General features: G+C 44.5%; 1 protein-coding gene across 17 annotated transcripts in view; it reads left to right on the top strand.

Annotated features, from left to right (window-relative positions):
• The window catches only part of ATXN1 (ataxin 1), a 384,505-nt gene that overhangs the window by 158,650 nt on the left and 202,729 nt on the right, over positions 1–23,126 (top strand). For 8 of the 17 annotated variants that reach the window (XM_063325854.1, XM_063325869.1, XM_063325864.1 and 5 more), the window contains exons 1-2: positions 7,017–7,195; positions 12,691–12,811. The gene's annotated coding sequence lies outside the window, so the exon portion shown is untranslated. Of the gene's footprint in view, positions 1–6,007; positions 6,368–6,860; positions 6,877–7,016; positions 7,196–8,116; positions 8,132–8,975; positions 8,992–12,575; positions 12,812–23,126 lie in introns of those variants that run through there. The other 9 variants (XM_063325865.1, XM_063325863.1, XM_063325862.1 and 6 more) reach the window with 6 other exon arrangements.

Below are 23,126 nucleotides of genomic sequence, written 5' to 3'. Positions count from 1 at the left end.
ATTAAAGGACTTAGCAATAAAAAAATCCATGTTTTCAATTCCTAGCTCTGTTCAAACAGGTAAGCAGCCCATTCTAGCCCATTCCCTTCCTCCCCGAAAAAATTCCTTGCACTTGTAGAAATATGTATAGCAATGATCAGAGAGACTGTAACAGGCTTTAGAAACCACACTGCCTTATATGCGGGTAAGACGCTTTAAGAAAGGTCAAGAGTTATTTCCCAACCCTAAGTGTTTACATGACAGATGCTAATCTAATCTGTCTAGACCAATAACGCCCTTAACAGACAGAAAAAAAACTGGCAAGTGAACTCCCAGATAAGTCTCTGTACCAGGTATGATTTAAAGGGACAACACGTGTCTCTTAGCAGGGCTCATTGCATCCTCCTGCTCCTCGTTAGCAGCCAAGAGCCCTCTCGTTGGTGAATTCTCCTTAGGTCTGCACCACCTTTTTGGTTGAATGTTAATCCTCATTAACAGCGCTGCCCTGACATCCCTGGAAACGAAGCGTTGTCCACAGAGTAGAGCTGCTTCTCTGTGCCCTGCTGGCGTACTTTGACCCCAACATGAAGTGATCGCTTCTAGGAATAAGGCAGCAGTTTAGTTTCCATTCGTGCTTGGCCCTTCTGCTCACACCAGCCAAAGGGGTGACTGCAGTGTCAGAGGAGATACGTGGAGACCAGGACGTAGATGAAGACCTCGGACAGCTTAAAACCACAGGTCACAAAGCAGCTAAAAGTCATAGTAGTTATTACTCCAGAGGTGCCTAGACCAGTTAATCACCTCTAGAGAAGGGCTTAGCACTTTTATTTTCCACTGGTCACTGCTGGAACAGCTTATGCAGCTAACTGTGGCTGTACTCCATCCTGGTGTGGTCACTGGTAGGTTAGCTGGTCTTCCTTCCAGATCGATGACCTGTAACTGACTGACAACTTATTCAAAAGACTAAATGAGACTTGATTTTAAGACATCAGAGGATTCATCAGTTTTCTTAATCCCTTGATGAATTGCTTTCCCCGTTTAAAAAAAGCAACAACAGCAACAAAAACCATCTTATTTCAGATCTGCATCTGAGGACGTATTGTTATTTTAAAGCTATTGAAGCTATTGTTATTTAAAGAGGAACTCAATTGCTTCTTTTAAAAAATCAAGACAACGATAAGGTAAACATTTTTTTTTTTACCTAAATATCCCATTACCTATAAGATAAGGCATGACAAATAATGATTTCTTCAGCAACCGTATAACCCATACTGAGCCAATATGTGGTAAAATACAGAAATTAACGGCAGCCGTTCCTTTGAATTCGCTTGCAGAGGACCTCAGCATTTTAGACAGTAAGATTTTTCTCTTTGAGTCACAGCGTAGTACTACATACTTGCTTAGTCTTCATGAATGCTTTGCTCTTATTTCACTAAATGTTAATTTCCATGAGATACTTATGGCTTTAAAGAGGCAGCATTGGCTCTCTGTTTCTACCAATCTAATTTCCTTCCATCTGAAAACAATCGTAGAGTTCTGAAGGACATCATCATCCCTGTTCTGACAGGAGATACACTCATTTCTAAGTGAATACACAAAAAATAAAGACGTTAGTCATATTTTATTATGTTCATACAAGTGGCGCTTCAAGTTAAAGAATACATTCTAAATACATTATTGTTCAAATGGCATACATTTTTAAGTTCCCTGAGGAAAGCGTACCTTAATTAGCCAGCTGTAATCCAAATTATAGTTTCTCATTTGTTAAAGCTGTTAAAGTACCTTAAATCAGTCTGCATATGTCTGAAATAATAATGAAAATAACTGCATTAGCAAAAATTATCTGAATGCAAGAGGGCTATAAATAGATAGGAGGTGGATTGGACAGTCGGTGGATTCAGAGTTGGAATAAAAACATCTTACTTAAGCCAAAAACATGGCAACCAGTATTTTCTGTTATAAAAATATTTGAGATGAATTTAGTTTTTATGAAAGCTGTCTGAAACTGAACTGAATAGCAGAAGTTCTCTGTTTATTTACAAGTCACTGTTAATATCTGAAGCATAAAGCAAGGCACCTTATGAGCAATGACAACAAACCTTTGAATGTATTCAAAAATCCTCTTTGCCAGGGGATAAGAATGTATGTTCATGCTCTCTCAGAGTAACCTCCACCTTGATAACGCTTGTCATTTGAGCAAACTGTATGACAGGTCTGTGAAGTGGATGACTACTGTCCACTAGAGGCTGTAATGAGACCAACAATGTCATTTTATGACAAATTGAAGACTTAGACTCTAATGATCAATAATCGTGAAATTACTTTTCACACTCAATACATCGTCAATCACTGGATTTCCCTGAATGTGAATGTTTAAAAAAAAAAAAAAAAAAAAAGAAAATCCAACTTCTTGTGCCTCATTCTCCCATTTTTTGCAGATAGAGTAATTGTATAAAACATGCAGCATAGATGAGACAGTACAACTAGTGGCTTGAAAGACAGTTTCTTCTAGACAGCGCGCATCTTGCATGTCAAATTGATTAATATATTTTGGTCAAGACTGTATTCAGCTGGGACTCGTATCAGTTTCAGCATATCATCAGCAGTAAATAAAAATGCTTGAGTTGATGTGGGTTCTTGTGTCCCACTCAGCACCGTGGTGTCAGAGCCCCTGTCCGTATTGCACTCAACCAGCCGACGAGCATCCGTCACGTATCTCTGCTCTCTTTCTCTCCCCAGAGGCAGGAAGGTCCGCAATGGAAGAATTTTGTTTTGGAATTTTGCTGCTACTTCTGCGTACGCACCCCTTGCTATATGCCCTCCTCAGAAGGGGCAAGGTGATGGGGTTTAGGGTGGCTCTTACCTGCTGTGACAGTGGACTGCAGGTATTTGGGCCCTTGAGCAGGACCTGACTGCTTCAGTGCTGAGTTGCTGCTTCTCTTTATTCCTGTTGTCTGAACTATCTTGGTGGCAGGCAAAATCGCGTCTACTTTCCTCAGCAACTTACTTCTCTTCTGGCTTAGTTCTCCCCTTCCATGTCAATGGACTGCACTGCCTTAGTAGATACGGAGGGACCTCTGTCCTGGCCATTCAGTAAAGGTCATGTTCAGGTGCTGTTTCCCACCCCCTCTGCCTTCACCAGCACCTCCATATTTTGTGGTATTCTTTGTGGAGGGAACACACTGAGCCCCAGCGTAGGCCCTCAGCAGGGGAACTGCAGAGGCACAAGGACGTCTCGTGAGATGGTAGTATATATCCTGTGTGCCACGCAATGTCTCTGGAGGCATAGTCCCCTCATCTCGTCTGTTAATGCAACCAACATATATCGAGTCAAAACAGAGGTGAGGAATGGCTTATGAACCTGTCATGACTGGCAGCAGTTGTGGCACTTCCAAAGCCATGGGTTAAGGCTGGCTCAGGAAAACAGTATTGCTTTGACTTAACAATGGACTTACATTTTAGGGGTCTCTTTGCAACTCTGAAGCAGAAACACAGACAAAGATGTAAAAGCCTAGAGCCTGGAGCGTGGCAAAAAAATGCGGGTCTTGTGGCAAACACCATAGCCACAGAGTGGAGGAATACACAAGCCTCTTACATGAGCCTGCTGCAGAAGGGAAAGTTGCCCAAAGCTTGCTTCAGCATGAATGTGGCTTCTCTTTCTCTGCGCGTGCCACACCTCTTGGCAAGGTGAACGTTTGAGAAGGAAAGATTCCTTTCTCCTGAGGTAACACTCTGTACAACTGGAATAAAAAAGGTGGCAGACAGGAGAATGCTGCCTACCCAGAATTGAACCCTGGTGATGGGGGTCCAGCTTCTCCGAGGCTTTCACTTGATTTTCAGTAATCGCCAGTCTCTGTCTCTCTCCCTTCGTTCCTTTTATTAAATCAATGAACCTTACATTAGCTGGGTGAAGATAATTTTGCTGTCTGCTTTGCTGCTGTAGAGTCACTGTCTTGTAGTGCTGAGCGGCACGTTTGTCCAGACATCTTGCCTGTTGCTGCTTCTGTCCCCAGACCACTCCTAGAACAGAAAATGACGTTGGATTTCATAGTGAACCTGAACGAAAGATGCAGAAGGTGCTGTGGTAAAAGATCCTTATGTTTCATAAAGCTGGTCTATATTACAGTATCAACTGTAAATCAAGAGCATTGCAGCTTACGGTGTTTTTATTACGTTCTTTAGCAATTACGGTGAACTAGTACAGTCATTTATAGAAGGCACTACTTTGCTGATCTACATAATGACAGGCTGAGTCCTAGGGTACTCTGCATCAAGACTCTAATGCTAGATTTAATGCTAAAATCTAATGCTAATACATAAAGGACACATAGGAGATATACCTGCACAAGAAACCTGGTACCTTGGAGCTTTTTCTAGTGGCGAGTTGGTACAAGCTGCAATCAACAGCCTGGTCTGGGTGGCCACCTTGCAGGAGTTGCACATCCGAGGGCTGTGACCCCACAGGGTCTAGCTCCAGCGAGCTGGTACATAATGGCTTTTGGTATTTATACAACATTTTTTTGCAATGTCCTTGGGGTGGGGAGAGGCTTTCTCTGCGCTGTACCTCCCTTCCTGATGCCAAAGCGAATGGCTCCTTATGGACCACTGTCAGGCTGCGTGCGAGCATAGCAGCCCGCTGTCCTTTGGCTGTATTCCTCCCATTCACTGCTTCCATAATTTATTTTATTTCTCTAAGTGGCACCTGGCGTGGTAATTTGATGTTTTGTCTTTCCTTCTAAGACTCGAAGACTAGGCTGAGCCAGTCCAGAAGGAGGATATTTTCTCCGGTTTTGCATCCGTGCTTGTTATTTGCCCATCACTGCAGTTTATGGCACTGCAGAGACTTGTGTCGAGAGAAGTAAGAGTAAGGAGCTGACGCTGGAGCGCCGGGGAAGTGTGAGCTGGGGGGGGGGGGGGGGAGTTCGGGAGAGGCTCGCCGTGGTCTGCGTACAGCTGGGAGGGATGCGAGGGGATCTTTGATGAAAGGCGTGCTGAGGAATCCAGAGGGAGTTAGTACCCAAACATGCGTGGTTCAGCCCTGCCTGTCTTGTAGTTCAGTGACGGTATGAGTCAGAGCCTCTTTGGTCTGAATGAAGTGGAAGGTACTTTCTACAAAGCAACTCGAGCATATGCCAAGGATCCGGATAAATAAAACTAATTCAGAAAAAGGGAGTGGGATGCAGGCTCTTGCTCTACATCACTTCACAGTTCTCCACGGCGAAATGCAATATGGCATCTTAAATAAAATCACCCTCTTCAGACTCTTGCAGAGGCTGCTTCAGAGCATTCCCTGGCTTCCAGCACAGTTTTATTTCCTCCCTTAGAGAGACAGACCAGCCTTGACTGAGCAACTGATTTTCATGCATCCCTTCAACCAGCATTCCCTGCCATTTCTGAAGGACGGCACGCTCCGCTAGCCGTCTCTTCCTTCCCCCTTAAACAATATAGGTTTGGGGCTGGGTTGGTTGTGTTGCCTTTTTTTTTTTTTTTTTTTTTTTGACCCCCTCCCCAGCTCATTTCTTTCCTCCTTGCAAAGCGCTTTGAGATCCCCGCGACGCAGCCTCGCCACAGGAGCGGAGCCGGGGAGGGGGGGGGGGGGGGGGGGTGGGGGACGGGGACGACGGGGACTTGTGTGGAACGGCGGCCGTGCGCAAGGATCAATCCCGCCGGAGAGACCCCAGCCTGGCCTTTGAAGCGTTACGAGGAGGAGGAGGAGGAGGTAAGTGGCGAGGCGACCCCCCCGGTCACCCCCCCCACACACACACCCCCCCACACCCCGCCCGCCCGGAGCGGCCGGCCCCGGGGCAGCGTGCGGCGGCCCCGCAAAGGGTTAAGGCCGCGGCGGCCCGGCGGTGCTTGTGCGTATGCAATAATCTGTGTGGCTCTCTTGGCCGCCTGCCAGAGTGTTGCCTTGCCTTGCCTTGCCTTGCCTTGCCTTCTCCTCCTCCTCCTCCTCCTCCCCCCCCCCCTCCACTTCTCTACCCGCCCCCCCCCCGCCCGCCGCTTTTGCATGAAGTAGGATCCTTGAGCTGTTGCAGAGGCAGCCAGCTGCTCCATATTTGGCTTCTATTACCCCATTTACATGCTTGGAGAGAGGCGAGGGGAGCGAGCGGCGGTACCGCAGACATCATTTCTACTACCAGGGGCTGGAGGAGACATCCCGGACTCGGTGTCACTGCAGGGGGAAGGAAAAAAAAAAAAAAAACAAAAACCAAACCAACCAAAAAAACCCAAGCAACAAAACAAACCAACAACCAGCCAAACAAAAACAAAACCAAAAAAAAAAAAAAAAGCAGACCCAAGCCCCGTGATCAGCTAGGAAGACATTTGTGTGCGAGCCTCTCTCTGACCCCCCCCTCGCCAACCCCACCTCCACTGACACTTTACAGTAAGTGGCTTTTTCTTCCTCCTCTGCTTTCTGCCTCCCCCCCCCCCCCCCCCCCCCCCCGCCGGCTTCTTCCCTTGTTTAGACTGCAAACCACCGGCGATTTCCAGCTGGAAAAACACAGGGCCGGGGAAGGGCGGGGGGGGGGGGGGGGGGAGCGTACTGCCCACCCCTCCGCGGGGCTACTGCCCGCCTCGCTGCGGTCGCCCCCGGCCCCGGGAGGGGGGAGAGGAAGGGAGCGGGGCCGGGGGCGAGGGTGGGGGGAGACGTCCGCGAAATGGCCGAGGGCGCCGGCGTAGGGAGGGGAGCGGAGCCGGGGGTGCGGGGACCCGGCGGCGGGCCGGGTCGTCCCCGCGGAGGGAGCCGTTCGTACAGCCCTGTCGTCCCCCCCCGGCTCCTTCCTCCTTCCTCACCCACCTCCCCCCCCCCCCGGCCCGGGCGGGGTGTGCGTGGCCGCGGGGAGGGTGGACATTTTGCTGAGCCGCGGCTGCCCCCGGTGCGGCGGCCTCGGGGTGTGTGTGTGAGACTGCGCGGTGTGTGCGGGAGGGGGGACGACGGGGACTGTGCGGTGCGTGTGGCTGCGGGGAGGACCGCGGGGGGGGGGTGCCGTGCGGTGCGTGTGTGCCGGGCGGGCGGGCCCGGGTGCCGGCAGGGCCGGTCGCCGCCGCACGGCGTATGTAGTACGGGGCTGGGCGGCTGCTGGAGGGTGAATGAAGCGAGGAGGAGGAGGAGGCGACGGCGGAGGAGGAGGCGGCGCTGGGGCTGGGATGTGCCCGGCAGCAGCCCCGCTCCGCTTCACTCAGGGCCCAGGCCGGCTGCAGACGCCACCCGGTACTGCCGGCCGGGGGAGCGGGGGCGGGAGGAACCGGGGCGGGAGGGCCCCGGGGATGGTTGCGGGGGGTTGGGGGGGGAGAGGGAAGGGAGGGAGGGAGGAACCGTGGGGGGGGCCCCCGCCCCGTTGCCTGCCCTCCCGCGGCCGCGGGGAGCGGGGCCGGGGTTCCCCGCCGCCGCCCCGGGGCTCGGCTGGCCGGCGGCCGCTGCCGGCCCGCCCGCCGCTCACCTTCCCCCTTCCCCCTCCTTCCCTCCGCCTCGGGGTTTGCTGGTGGTCGGGCGGTGGGGGTTTGGGTTGGGGTTGGTTTGGGTTGGGTGTTTTTGGGTAGTTGTGTTTTTTTTATTTATTTTTTTTTTGTGGCCTAAGGCATCGTAATTTACCGGCGGAAAACGAAATAAATGACCCCCTCGCACGGCTGTGGGTGGTGAATCCGTCAATGCAATTCCGGAGGATATTAGATATGAAAGTCTAAATTAAAGCACGCTGGAAAAAAAAAAAAAAAAACCAAACAAAAAAACCCCAACCAAAACGTTAGCTCCTGCTGTAGTAGTAATAGCGATAATAATAAAAATGACAGAATTGGGAGCAATTTACATGTTATTGAAGAGGAGGAATTGCTGAAGAGTAATAATAGAAAAGAAAACAAGTCGGAAGCCCGTTATATAATGCACTGTGTAGATAACGAGAGCGACAGGCTATTTTTATTTTGTTTACCGTATGCTGTGTAATAGGGACTCCTCCGAGCAGCATCTCTCCCCCCCGGTGAGCCCAAACTCGCAGGCAGAATTGGGGAAAAATTTTAATCATTCCTGTTTATGCCCAGACGAAGAAATCCGGGTTTGTAAAAACCTGCCTTCTTACCGGTGTTTGCGGTGTACAGATGGGCAAGGGTGCAGGTAGATGACCTTTGCCGGGGACCTTTTCCCTGTCGTAAGGTAAAGAAATTCATATTTTGTAAGGCAGGTTACTCTTTAACCTTTAACGCTCATGGTTATGTATTTTATGCAGTAATGGTTACTTTACGTGTCAGCTGTGGTCAGGCATAGTGAGTTACTCTGCTTACACACCAAGAAGTCAAGGACTTTTAATTTCAGTTTCGAACGAAGCCTTCCCCTGAAGGAAAATCCCGGCTTCGCGTTAATCTATTTCTGTTCGGGTGATGGAGACGGCTCGGTTTTATCATACGGAGCAAGGGTTATGAATGAGGGAGAGGGAAATTGAGAATGGCCGGGGAAAATATTACGCTGTAGTTATTTTTGCGATGCTGCGAGATAATAGTAAGTTGTAATTGCACGTTATTGCAACCTAATTTGTTCGTAAAAACCCGCCTGGTACTTTACGGGCAGCATTTTTTTTTATTATTTTTTTTTTGAAGGGTGGCTGTAATCTCCGTGCTTTTTACATAAGGCGGAGGTCGGTAGATTTTCCTCCGCGCTCGCCTGTCTGTCTGTCTGTCTGCCTCTCTCATCATGTAGCGACATGTCAGCGGTGCAGGCTGTCAGTGCGCTTACTCCAGCCCTGATCAGTCATGTAATTAGATCAGGCTGCCATAGCAACAGACGGTGTTCACCGTCCATTCAGGTGTGTGTGCGGCAGGCGGGCTACTGGGTGACCCACCGGGCTACTGGGTGACCCACCGGGCTACTGTCAGCCCTGCCGATGCTGTGTGGGTGGTGTACGGCTGCCACCTTGGGCTTGCCCGAAGTCGAAGGATGATGCCGGTGGTGGTTTCCTAATGGCTGAACTTGCCGGGAAGGGTGTTCTTTGCCTGCTGTAGCGTCAGGCAGATGGGTCGGTACGTAGCACGCTTAGCCGGTTAGCCAAATCCTCAGTTCCACTTGCGTTTGTTATTAGCAAATTAACAAAGGTGTGGTGCTTTGTAAAAATGCTTTTGGATTATAAAAGCTTGCGTAAAAGTTTCTTGGGAGTTTTACTTTTTTTTTTTTTTTTTTTTTTTGTCTGGCTGGTGTAACTCTTTGGTGGCTGTAACGGTGTTTGTGACAGTTCCCATTCCAGCATTCATGTTTTAGGCCACAGGCTTGTTATTCTTCACTTGTGTACTGTACTGTACACCTTCTGGCCAGTAAAATTAAAATCAGTGATACCTGATAGCACTATTGTCACTTCAGTTTGTTAAGCCTCTTCATAGTTCTCAGCAAGGTCTGGGCCCTTTTGTGTTTTAGGTGAAAGCTGACTTCATTTTCTCGTGATAAAAAACTAAGTCTATACTATTTAAAAACAATTTTCTCACCAGCAAATAATTTGTTTCCAATATTGATATCTTTTTCTCCATTTTTTTTCCTCACCATTTTTGCTCATCAGAATAGTATAGCCGTATAGCAGGAAACTTTCTGCCGCAAAGTTTATAATACCTTGAAAGAAAATGCAGTGTAATTAGCTACGAACTGCATACTGCTTTTAAAAACATAATTGACCAAGGAGGGTATATATGTCTTCATGCTCACTGTTTGGACATCACTCTTTTAAGCCACTTTTTCACAAACCAGAGGTATAATTTTTTAAGGGCACCAAATTTAGTACTCCGTTCTCATGTCATAAATCTGGAGCGACTCCAGGGGATGGGGTTGTGAGCCACTTACATGGGCGTATATCTAGAATAACTGCATTTATTGGACTTAGTCCAGGCATATAGTAGAGTAACAGAGCTCACAAAGCGATCTGCTGCATATCGCCATTATTTTCTCTCTATCTTTTTATGGCAAAAAGCACTGTGGGCTTGAATAGGATTTTTGCCTGATTAAGGAGCTGCGTTAAGCGTCTGCAGAAGTGGTTAACACCCCAATCCCAGTCACTAATCTTGTGTGCACTTACACTAATATTGAACTTGGCCCAGAGGATTTCGTGTCTCAGTGATGAGAAATCATCAGCACCCACAGCTCCCGAGCGTTTGTAGTACCAGGCTGGAGCATAATGCAATCCAGAAATATCTCAGTAAAATAAGATATTTTAATCGCTCCGATGGTAAAGCACCGGAGCTGGAGGAGGTAATGAGAAACGCCTGCCGGTGGTTCAGCTCTTGCGGTGCCAGGCAGCTGGTGGTCTCGGGTTTGGTGTGATGAGTTTGCAGGTCTCAGCCTGCCTGCCGAGCAGAGGCGTTTCTCCTCGGAGGGGTGAAGGGACGGGGAGTTTGCAGGGCAGTTTCCTACCCCCGAAGTGCAGCTTTTCAGTGCTGCGACCAACTCGCCCTTCTTGTTAGGGGAGGATATCCCTCTGCTCGGCACGGACACCTCCGTTTTGGGCCTCCGTACCGAGGAGGTGGCTTGAAATAGAGGAGCCCGTTAGGAGGACTGGCTGGAGAGAGTGAAATAATCGCGCGCAGGACCACTCCTGTAGAGTGAGCCTTTGTGTGCCGCGTGCTGCTTATACATATTTTATTGTAAGACAAATTACCTGTGTGACTAAGAGCATTAGAAAGTAATTATTTTCAAAAAGGCCATATACACACAGTCAAAAGACTTTTTGAGTATAAACAGTGCAACTTTTCACCCTTGCCCTTCTGGCCCCTTTGAACTTATTTACAAAGGTTGAAAAAACTTGTTTGAAAAGACATTTGCAAGAGACCTGGAATTTCACTTCACAAAAATTTTTATGTAATAGATCCAGTGGCCTAGTTTCCGGTTAATTAAGAAAATAGACACTTAAATGCAATCACCTGAAAAGCAACTAAGGGTTTAAACATTACAATTTTAAAAGAATTGTTTCAGTGATGTAGCTGGTGAAACAAAAATCAAGGCCTCATTTCCCCCTTGCTGAAGTTTAAGCAGCACATCTTAGTAGATGGCAGCCAAGATTATCATTGCCATTGCTCGTACAGTGTGCCACTTTTGTTGCGGTGTACTAATTGAAGGGGAAAAGCAGTAAAGAGGTATGTCAGGCTCTAAAGGAAACGCGCGTCAGAATTGCAGGGAGGGTTGGAGTCGCCGGCTGGCTGCAGAACCTACTCCAGCGTGTGAGGCGGCTCACGCCGATGCCGCCGGAGAGGAGTCGGGCGATGTGACAGCCTCAGTTAGCTGAGCTGTGTAAGGGTTGAGGGTGATGTGGCTGCTCTGGAGGACCCTGTTTCGGAGGTGTGGGGTGTACGGATCGCACAGCACAGCTAACAGGTTTAGTTGTAGGCCTCTTCTGAGGCTGCTGTAACCAGCTCTGCTTCAACAAATACAAATATCATTAGCAGGAGGAACAAAAGTACAACAGGCTTGGCACAGGTAAACATTTTGGTGCAAAGAAATGGTGTGCTGTATTCCAGTGACTTCAAGAGCCTGAGCTTCGCAAACTGAAAATCCTGACCTCATCCTTTCATTTCACTTTTATGCGAGACTCTAGGTGCGAGAAATAACTAACTAGGTATTTGGACAAAAGCACTGTATTTTGGAGTCTTGTTCAGTGGTTCACATTCTTTATGTAAAGAACTTGAAGATTTTTTACTTGGTTTTAGCTGAACTGATACATGACTAATGTTTTAAAATCTAAGGAACTTTGCAGACTCCTGACTTTTGCAAAAAGACAAAAACTGGATCGATGACCATAATTCCTTTTTGATCTCAGTGCATGTGTTGTGAATGTAATACTTCATTGTTTGGGTTTTTTTCCCCTCAAAGCTGTCGTCTGAGATGGTTGTACAACACATGCAAATGTGTATGTGTGCGTTGGTCCCAGTCTGCAAAGTCACTTTAGTACATGTCCCAGTGAGGGTTTTGCTGAATGAGGATTGATTAAAGAACCTATCTAGACTTAAGTATATGTGTAAATCCTTCCATAAATAGGAACGAGTAAGTGTGCTCATAAACTGAAGCAACAAAAATGCTTCTCAGCGAGGGAGAAATGGTCCCAGTAAATCCTTTTATTGTCCCAAGAGTGATAAAAATATTTGGTGAGATTCCAAGTGAAAAAACAAAATGTATTTTGTTTAGCATGTGATGTCAGCAGAAATTCAATGCTGGCTCTTCGTAATTTTACTGAGCAAAAATACAGAAATAGGAAAAAAAATAATCACATTGGTAGAGTTTTCCTTTGTTTATATTATTTGGGAATTTTCAGTAGTACGCATCAACTCTAGCTTGCCACCATTAATGACAAAATAGTGCATAAGGTAATGTCACACTCCCAAAGCTGATAATTTTTCACCTAATAGTAGTAGTTGCAGCAGTATGTTTTCTGGATGATGCCCCTCCTCAAATAAAATACGTTCTGTTGGCAGTGAAGACAGTCATCTCAACTTGCTTATGATTCTTCACCTCATTAAGATCACATTTAGGAAAAGAGCACTCAGTTTGAATAAATGGGTTCTGCTCTCAACTGTATATGTGCTCTGTCTGCAGGATTAAATCTGTAGTTTATTTGTGCTTGAGTAAGAGCAAAAGCAGTCTCAGTCTTCAGTGGGATGTTGTAGCATTTTGTAAATTGTTTGACTCTTAACTGTGCTTTTGTTTCTTTTTATTTCGGTTTCCATCTCCTCAACTCCTGGGTGAAACAGTCACATCGCAGGCCGAGGCAGATGGGCAAGCAATACAAGCTGTGAATTTATTCTTGACCCCCATAGGACAGTGACCACCTTCATTTTTGTCTTCACCCTACAGATATGCACTGCCAATAAGGTGAGAACGTAATGCTTTTTATTTCCTCTAACAAGTGTACACTGTCTGGTCTGGACTGTAATCCGCGTGGACACCTTACTGATGTCTGTACAGTTACCTACCTGTCATATGTTTGTACTTCCTGTGCCTGGCAGTAGAGGTCCTTGAGAAACTCTCGTCAGAAAAATTCCATTAACTCTGGTGACTCAGTTGGGTGACTTACAGGACAGTGGGTTCCAGATGAGTGGTTTTATGCTCACCTCAGGTCAGAGCATATTCAGTTACTAAAAGGTGATAGTATGAATGGAAAAGTTTACAGGCTTTGATTTTTGTTGTAAAATGCCACGTGTAAAACTGTATAAATCCTTCCTGCACTTTTATGAATCTTTTTAGTGGTTCTTGTTGCTTGCGGCCTGCTTGGCTCTTCCAGTGTCCTGAGTTCCTCCCCTGCGCTAAACTTTGTCTGGCATAAGGATGCTTCCCAGGTTAACTAGTCGCTACTGACATGCCTGGGTGTCTTTTACTCTGGTTAGAGGAATGGTTTCAATTCTTCTGATATTTTTTTCCCCTGAAACGCTGTAGCCAGACAGGATGTAATAGTGTCCATATATCAGTCTGCTCTCCCTCTTCTCTCTCTCCCCTTCCCATATGGTAGTGAAGAATACCTTGAAAAGAACAAGTCTCAAGGCTCAGCGATCATACTGCCAATAAAAAGAACATAAATTTTTATTTTATTTCTTTAATCTGATTGTCATTAAGCCACCCTGGTTTTTTGGACCTCTTATGTGATTTTTCAGTGCTTGGGATTGGTAATACTGCTAATGCTTGGAAAAAAAAAAAAAAAAAAGATAAAGGGTTGTAAGAAAATTGTCTGTGTGTTTAAATAAAAGAAAATGAAATGTGGTGGGTACTTGCAGAAAATCAAAGGATTTTTTTTTTCTATTTACAGACAGAAAACTTAATTACTATAGCGTTCTATTTATGAGGGGCTAATCAGAAAGTCTCCACTGCAGAATAACTTTTTAATGCATACAGCATGTCACAGAGAAATATGCAGTGCATAATTTACATTTTATTGTGGCGGCAGGGAAGGGTGCTCTGCTTTAAAGGGAAGTTGTCTAAGCAAGAAGTTACATGCAAAGACATGCCTGCTACGGTTTACAAATGAGCTTGAATGGTGGGGGTGGATTGTAACCACTATATCTCTTTGGAGCAATAAGAATTTCTTGAGAGTGAAAAAACAGACAAACCACCCGTGCGCTGACACATTTCGTCTCTCAGTTTTGAAAGAAAATGGACTTGGTAGCAGCTATTGACTTGGGAGATCGAATAGAAGGAAGCTTTTTGTTATGACATTAACATTGCCACAAAGCATTTCATTTTTTTTCGGAATTAGCTTAGGTTGTATGAAATTGTATTTAGTTGCAGAAATTATTACTACAGGAAAGACTTCTATCTCTTAATTAGAAGAAGTAATTGTTGATAGCGTATTGGTCAAATCCTATGAATAATTAGATTGTATTATCCACAATGTATTATTGCTAAGTCACCTTGAATATTTTAGCATCTGGCATTTCCTGCGATTACACGAGAAAGAATTTATTACATGTTAAGCAAACATTTTGGGTAAAAAAAGTAAGCTAGTTAAGTCCGGTGCAGAGGCATGACAGGAATATACAGTAGTATGCTGCTTTTTCTGTACCAGTGCAGCTTGAGGTATAGTGTTGGTTTTGTGGACCTTATATCAGATTTGTTTGGGCTTCTTTTCTTGTTGTTGAACGCTTAGTCACCGAGTTCGGGGTACCCCTGTTGGCCTCACTAGTTAGTTCTCATTTTCTCTAGGGATCGGTCAAAATCAGGCCCACTGTAAAGCTAAGTAAGTGAAATAAAAGTTAGTGGGGTAGAGACTGCCTGCTTACGAACGTCCTCTCTGTCACTGGATGTAACACGGGAGAGCTCACAGTAGTAACACGTGAAAGAAACGTGACCCGGCACCATGCAGCGAGCAGCCACAGATAGGTTTCACAGCTCAAGACACAGCATCGCATGCGAAGACCCATCATCTTTTCCGGCTTTCACATTTGTTTCGGGGTGAAGGTGGCAACAGCCCTGCTCCATTTTAGTCAGACCTGGGTTATTACCACAGAGTCTGTCAGAGGGACCGAACATCAGGCGCGTTTGAAGCCATGCAAAATCAAGTCTCGGAAGCCTTACTAATGGACATACATACACGTGCCTTCATGGCATTACTCGCATGAGGAATCACATGGCTTCAGGGAGTAATGTCACTGCTGTGTGTGAGCTCCAGGCATGCTTACCCTTCCAGTTCAAGCAGCATTCTTGCAGAGTCTGCTAAGCATCTTGCCTGATTAAGGACACCAGGATTAGTAAAAATAAATAGATAAAAAAAATAGATACAGCTTTTTTCTTTTTTTTTTTTTTAAAAATCATGACTCTAGTTAATTTTAGCCTGCTCTAAAAAAACAAGGGTTATTGTTATTTGTTCAGAGCATGCCCTGCCTCCTTCCACGTAGGCAAATGATTCAATGCCTTCTTTTAAACAGTTGTGTTGAGAGGATTTTGCACGAGACACTGGACATTTTAACAATTAAAGAGTTGTTTTTAATCTTTTCCACTGTCGAGTCACTTGATATCTATTAATCATATTATAGTATTGGGTTGAATTTGCAGACACAGCCCGTTTGTAAGAATTTTTTTTTACTGAATCTTCCGTAAGTATGTCTGTACACTACCTAACATGGCTTTTTTTTTACGTAAGACGTAATTTCTGTTTTATGCAGACTTCTGGCTATTGCTCTCTACAAATGGACAATAATCTGTCCTTTTAAAATACTTCGTAGTGAACATAAAAAGAGCTAATCTGTCTCTATGGTCCAATGGTGGCCTTTTGATTGCCGTGTCAGTGTCCTTTTATCCTAGCTGGTTTTATTTCCTCCCTCTCATGCTGTTTAGTAAGGCCTACAATAGCTGTAGAGCTAAAAGAACGTATGGGATGGAGATTTTGAACGTATTAAGAGCACAAGTGAAATGGAGATGTGAACCCAGGTATAATTGGATAGTAATTAGTCTACATAAAACCACAATGCGATATAAACCAAGACCTGAGGTTGGATTCACCTTCCAACTTCTGTTTTCAAAAGGTTTATCTCCAAATGGAGTAAGAGACTTGCTGTCCCACGCACTGTAACTCATTAGCGTTGCTTTGAAGTATGGGCTTTCAGATGTTTGAGTAAGTGTTAGCGAGATGGAGAACTACGCACCGAGGGCTGAAGGTAGTGAGATGATTAGGTGTGATGTGCAGTTGTGTGTATCGGCCCCAGCGTCTGTGTGTGCCCTCCTCCTGCCCTCTCCCTTGGAGGTGTGTGCTGGGCAGGGACGTGCCGGTGGGTTCTGACGTTCCTCGGTACCAGGGGTATGCTTTTGGTTGGAATTGAGCCCAGGCGGCAGCGTCTGGATTCGAGTGTATTAGCTGAAGGGTTTCTTGTGGTGAGATACTGCGATGGAGGCAACCCCCAAGTTTAATAATTCCTTCTTTATTTTCTGGTCAGGTACTTAGCAGTGATCATCTCGCTTTGGGACTAGGTAAAAACCCGACTTAAGGATTTATTGAGTCGCTCTTTGCTCTATAAAAAGTACAAATGTCAAAATGTTTCTCGCTCATATCAGAGTGTGGTTGTGACTGTTACCACATTTTGTTTGTCAGGTACCCACACGTCTTCACGCCCTTGTAGTTTTGTAAATTCAACGTTTCTGTGAGGCCAGCTACTTAAAAGAAAGTTAGGCTTTAATGGAGAAGGATAATTACAAAAAGCAGGCTTAATCCTCCTTTACTGTGCTTAGAATTTTTATGCTAGTGAATGTTTTCTCATTGGTGCAGTTCCTTTTCAGTGCCATGTGTAGTATCTGAGTAGAGAGTGATTTTTCAAATTAATATGATACTAAAAGCATTTCTCCTCCTCTTTAGCCCCTGATCACATCCCCTCCCTGGTACTCTGCCATGTTCACAGCTTTCCCCAGATAGTCTGACAGCAAGTAGATCCAGAATAGTTTGAAAATTCACAGTATGCAAGAGAAAAAAAAAAATTCCTAGTGGATTATTGTACTAAAAGAAGTTGTAAGTTTGTTCTCCGTGTACCACTAGCGGTTAAAAACCCATAGCACTAATCATATGTAATGCATTTTTATTTACAGATTAGTAGGCTCTACTCTGACATATGACTAACAGGGAAGCCCCTCCCTTTAGCAGTTGTATGTCATCTGCTTCAGAGAACTAATTACTTGGCAATTCCCATTTGATAATTCCCTCTTTATTTTCTGATGAGTTACTTAACACTGATGAGCTTGTTGAGCAGAATACCGTGCTTAATCTGTGCTTCAGAAACTACAGTGCGGGCCTGGGGATATCATTGTTTTCTAAATGCTGTTTAGCCTTGCCATAGGAACATTGAAACCACACTAAGACATGTTAACAGTTCACAGTTAACGGTAAGCTTAACATGAGCGATGTGCAGCATGTGCCAAAAAATAAAAGAGGGGTTTAGATTACCGTTGCACTGCAAACAGGATGTTAAATACATAATTTCTCCAAAAATCAAAACGGAACCTAACACAATTTAGACATTAGGAAGTAGAAGCTTGTGTCAGAGGTATCTTCTGTGAATTGTTTCTCCCCTATGCTGAAGTAATCCGTTTTAAAGGAAATTTTATTCTTAAAAAAAATAAATTACTGTTTTCTTGTAATAACTGTTTGACAGTCCAGCTGTAACTGGTGTACTGTTGTGTGTTGTTGTGTTGTTTTAGTGTGAGATACTTAAGTGATCACTGTGTTTTCTCTGCTGTTACCTGTCTGTCTTTATTCTTTCCCAGTCCCTTTTCACATTCTTTTACTCTAGCGGCCGCAGCAACCCTTGTTTCTGGCAGGGGAATACATTACAAGTCTCACTGCTAATTACAACATTGCAGTGTTCCTAGAGGGTACCTGAGTTCAGCGGCGCTTAGCTACAGTGCCAGGCGAGGGGATTTATGGGGTGAAGTGACATCAGTCTGCCCGTGGCAGTCCTGGTAAGGTCAAAGTAAGTCTCTCCTGCAGACCAGGGGTCAGATGGATCCTGTTCAGACCCAGTGTCTCTCAAATTCAACTGTGTGAAACCATGCTATTGAATCCGATTAAAATTTCATTATTGACTTCAGTGGAGGAAGGTTTGTGGATCAGCTACGGTCACTTGGACTGTCTGGTGGCTTTGGACTGCCTGAAGAACTGCATTTTAGCTGATTCAGTGCTATAAGCTCAGGATTGGGCTGTTTTTTTCTTCTACTTGAATAAGGAGTGTAGTATTTTGTGTATTAGCTCACATGACATTGCATCATCAGGCTTGCTGATTTATTAGATGTTCACAATGATATCTCTTGGCCAGTACTGGAAGCTGTGTCACAGGCTTGTTTTATCAATGAGAAAAATGCATTTGTACATAGTTACATGTGTTTTTTGTAAAATTAATCAGAGGAACAGTAATTTTATGAAACATAGAATTCAGAACAGATTAATCTACTTTAATTGTGTTCATGAAGTACACCAGCTATAAAATCTTTTGAAAGGAATATTAATCAAGTTGATCAAAGGTGGCTTGAAGTACAGAATTCAAATACGAACACAATTACTTTCTATCTGCATGTTTGCTGTAGCTTGGGTGATTATTTTTAAAATTCACTTAATACAAAAAATAAGTTCTATTTTGCTTCTTGGATATTTTCTGCTGCAGAACGTGTCACATTTTTAAAGCCAAGATGCAAGAGGGTAAGATAGATAAAATTTTGCATTTTATAAAATGCAATAAGTAGGGAGCATAGTAAAATCAAGTAAAACCCAACAGAAGGTCATTTAACCATTTTTTTTCCTTTTATAAAAATGTTTTTTTTTTCCTATTTACATTTTTTTAACGACTCAAGGTATCTCAAGTAGTGTTGTATAGGTATTGGTGAAAACACAGATCCCCCATAAGAATCAGAAAACTGACCGTGAACAGAATGGCCCACCTGTGATCTGAAAGGTTTGCTTGGACGCCTGGGAGTTGCACCTTGACAGATCCTTCTACAAACCATTATGGCTGTTGTGGAGGGACCTGCATCCCGAGCCCTAGTGTTGGGTTCATTTTAGAGAGGCAGCCAAAGAGTTGTTACACAGCTATCTTCAAATGCCTGCTCAGAGCTGAAAGGTTGCAGTGGAGGTTGTCCACCTGTGAATTGTCCAAACCACCCTCTCTTCACCTTCCTCTTTGGGGCTTAGCAACATTTCCCCAAAGACTGGGGCTCTACTCGGGCAGCATTGCCTACGATTTCAGAAGAGATTGTGCCTAAGGATGTACAGATTTGGTCCAAGGTATTTTCTTCCCTCAGCAAGGGGAGGCAATGTTGCTTGTCTTTAAGATTGAAGTTTTGAGTAAAATGTTTGGCCCCAGACACACCAGTACTGGGATTTCTATCAATAAGTATGCAAGTAAAAGACTCCTGTATGAATGTTGTGAAATGATCTTTCAGCTAGTGCAAGTTTTTAATTGCATAATAATGTCTTAAGATTTGAGCAGCCGATTTAAAACAAGCCAACCCCAACTTATTAACATACAGTGGAGGTTTCTTGGCCGATAACTGCTGTTGTCTCCCTGACATCCAGATAAAATGGTACCTTCCCCCCTACTTTTTTACAAATGAGAGAACTAATACATGCCAGACTTGGTATTTCTTTCCTCTGGATTCTCTCTCCCTTTTTCCCCACCGTCTGCCCTGGCCTGTGTTAGAATGAGTCTTCTGTCAGCCATGTTTGCTGATGGAATAGCCAAAGACGAACAAGTGGATCTGGGCAAATGCTTTGCCTTTGCATTTCCTAGCCTGCAGAACTGAGAAGCTGCTTCACCTGTCTGCTTAGGTCTTGTCTGTCTCCTCTTTGAATCAAGGATGAGTTTCAGGTTTCCTATTTATCGGCCTTGCTAAATTTTCTTGGATCTCTGCTGTGATCTGGCCTGATATTTTTGTTGTTGATGACACAGTCTTGAAAATCACTTGTGATTTCCTTTGTGAACTTGACAGTTGATTAATTAAATTGTGGGGAGATAAGTGACACGGCAGTGCTGTCTCTGTAACATGTTTTGAGGTCTGTGTTCTATTTTATGGTGAAAGAGGATGATGATGCATCTTATGGATCAATAATCTATAGTTTAAAATTGCACTGTGTGTTTGTTTGGATAGCGTACATGTATATTATATATTGACTTAAAATATATGTGATACTACAATAATGGAAGGATGGAAGAAGGAATAAAAATCTCTATGTTGTCCCATGTTTGCATAAGCTGACAGAATAACTCAGTCCCAGTGCCTGGCCTTCGGCTATGGGAATGATACAAGCCGGCATGGGTGCATCCTACCATTTGTTGGTCACTGCCAGTGTATTTTGGTTGCAGCTCAGCGGCAAATTCAGGGGCAATATGGTGCACAGCGACTGAGTGAACTGAAGTAATTCCTGAGTGGAAGTATGGCATTTGTTACCTGACACTGCTATCCAGATGTTATCTCTTACAGTACAGCCAGAAAGGGCCCTAAGGAAAATTGAGGTGGGTAGAAGGTTTATAGTAAGCATCTGAGATACGTTGAACAGCAGCAGTCAAGTACGCCCCTGTTACCTAAGGAGTCGAACTTGTTGAATGTCACGTTGGCTGTGTGGAATGGGAGAAATGCAAACTAAGACACACTTCTGCTAGGCGTGCAGCTCTGCTATGAAGCGCGTTCATCTGAGCTGTCAGCTGGCTGGCTGCGGCGTTTGCTGCTGTTTGTACAACTCAGCCAGAGTGTCTCTGTGAAACCAGCCTGGGCTGCAGCAACCAGGTTTTTCTGCTCCTTATCTCGTTTCACGTGAACTGTGCGTGTCGTGCCTTGCGCCGGGGCGCTCAGACACCCAAAGGCAGCGTGGAATAAGGGCTCTGGTTCCCAGCTCCGTTACTTTATTTGGATGGTGTAGATGGAGCCACCTGAGTGAGAATGTGGTGTGACGGAGCATGGGGGCTGGCCTGGGGTCTCCGTGGGGTGTCGGGGCCCTCTGGACTTGGAGCTGTGGCCGGCAGGTCAGCATTGCTGATCAGAGACTGCTTGGTTGGTGCTGCAGCAGTTGAGCGTTTCCTACAAGTGAAAAGGGAATGAAAACTGTTTCTCGGTAAAAATGTGATTGGTCTTCTTCCCGTGCCTCAGGTGGACGTGTTGGTGAACTAGGCTAATCTTTATATAGTCTGAGCAGTATTGTGCTCTTCATCCTTCTGTCCCCTTTTAACCTTTTCCAGACTTTATTCTTTTATTGCTTGCCAATTAATTTTTCTCCTCACCCCCTTCTCTACTGAGATTCTCCCGTGCTCAGCAGTTCTCGCTGCTGCGTATCTGACCTACTTGTACGGCTCCCTCACCAGGTTTGTTACTCGCACGATACTTTGATGGTGTGTTGGCCCTTTCTTCGGCATGATTTTTGTGTGTGTTTCTATGTTTCTAAAATCCATTTCTGCTCAGAGGGTTTCAATACCTTGGAAATTTTATGCAGAACTGCAAATTTGAATGTTGTTTCATCTACTGCTTTTCCTTCCTCATTAGTCATAGCTGGATTCTGAGCTTTGCAACCCTGATGATCTGTCTGGACAAGCCTTGCCCTCCGTACAGCCATCCCCTTCTCCTCCTGGGAAAAACCCCTTTATTTCTTCTCTGCAGCTTCACTGTGGGTGCCTGCTTCCCTGGCCAAACATTGGATTTTCAGTCCTGCTTGCCCCTGCCAGTCTTCCCTGGCTTCCAGCTGCAGTGTCTCTTCAGCAGGCATCTTGCTTTTCAGGCTTGTCAGCTGGTCTCTAGCAAATCAGTTGCATATATGGGTTTGTATAATATTACATGCTACCAGTGTAAAAAGAAAAGATCAGCTGTTTTATCTGTGCCTCGGCATGAGATGGGAGCCACCCCCTTTGGGTCATTTGTTCAGGAGATAATGGGGTCACTTTTATTATCGTATTGTATGGTCTGCTAATCAAAGGATTCTTTTACTGTGTTAATAGCAGCACTTCAAATTGTTAACATTAGTTAGCTTTAAAAATGGAATGTAATTTTCGTGTGTCATACTGGTGAGACAAAATTAACAGCTTGGACAGTTTTCCTTGGATTTCCAGTCGTTTTCATGCCATGATTTTGTGATTCTGTGATTCTGCTCCAGTGGCAAAGTTCTGTAGTAGGAAGTTGCAAAACTTTCGAGATAAAATGTAAGCTAAACCAAAAAAGAATGTTTGAAAAGCACTTCATTCAGAAAAAGAAAAGAAATTGAACATGGTATGCATTTTGAGTGAGGCTCTTCAGTGAGGGAAAAATTCCTGGACTGCTATGGAGAAGTACAGGAATGAAGCACTGTACCACTGAATGAGTTCACAGGAGGTATGAAATGAAAAAATGAGAGGTTTTTTTTTTTCTTTGTGTATTGTTGTGTTTTTGCCAAGAACTGACTATTGGAATGATAATGTGGTTATAGTAGATTTAAAAAAAAACCCAATAAGTATTTTGGTTTATAATTTTGGAGATGGTACGTTTTCTCAAAAAACTAGCCTTTTGACTGGAAGGAGAACTGTCAAAAATAATGCTTTTATCTGAAAATTGATAACCCCGTCTTGTTATAAGTAACACCAAAAAAAAAAACCCAACTAAAGGATATTAGGGGGGAAAATACACATTTTCCAAATGGATTTCCTCAGTGTATTTAAACAATAGCTTGCATATAGTTAGTTTCACTTTCCCATACCTAGACAGTTTCCCAAGGTGAGAGAAACATCTGAAAAAAAAAAGCAACCACGTACTTGCAAGATCATAAAAATGGGTGCAGGGAGCTCAGAGGTAGGAGTTACTACTTTTTAAATCTTCCATTAAAAACAAGACTAGACTCCATATTGATGGAGTCCTTTTAAAGGCAGTGCCCTTTTAATCAGCAAACAGGTCCTCTGTGCATCAAATAATTAAAAATAGAGCAAAGTTTCTGAACAAGGCGTCTGGCAGAAGCGTCTGTACTTCCATCTGTGCATGATTAGCAGAATGTTTCATGATATTTAAATAGCACAAGCTTTGCTCTCTTTTTTTATTATTTGTTGTGCTGAAGACCTGTTTGCTTGTTAAGTGGTCTTTTTTGAATAGTTACTGGCAAGGAATCAGGAAAGTGTATGAAGACATCTTGTACACACTGCAAATGCCAAATTGTCCCTTTTTTTTCCGGAGAGACACTGCCCTTACTATTTTTTTTCTGATGGGAGTTTTACCG

The sequence above is a fragment of the Chroicocephalus ridibundus genome, chromosome 2 (assembly GCF_963924245.1).
Source record: "Chroicocephalus ridibundus chromosome 2, bChrRid1.1, whole genome shotgun sequence".
Lineage (NCBI taxonomy): Eukaryota > Metazoa > Chordata > Aves > Charadriiformes > Laridae > Chroicocephalus > Chroicocephalus ridibundus.
The sequence above is the reverse complement of the archived record's forward strand: the minus strand, read 5'-3'. Positions and strand labels throughout refer to the sequence as shown.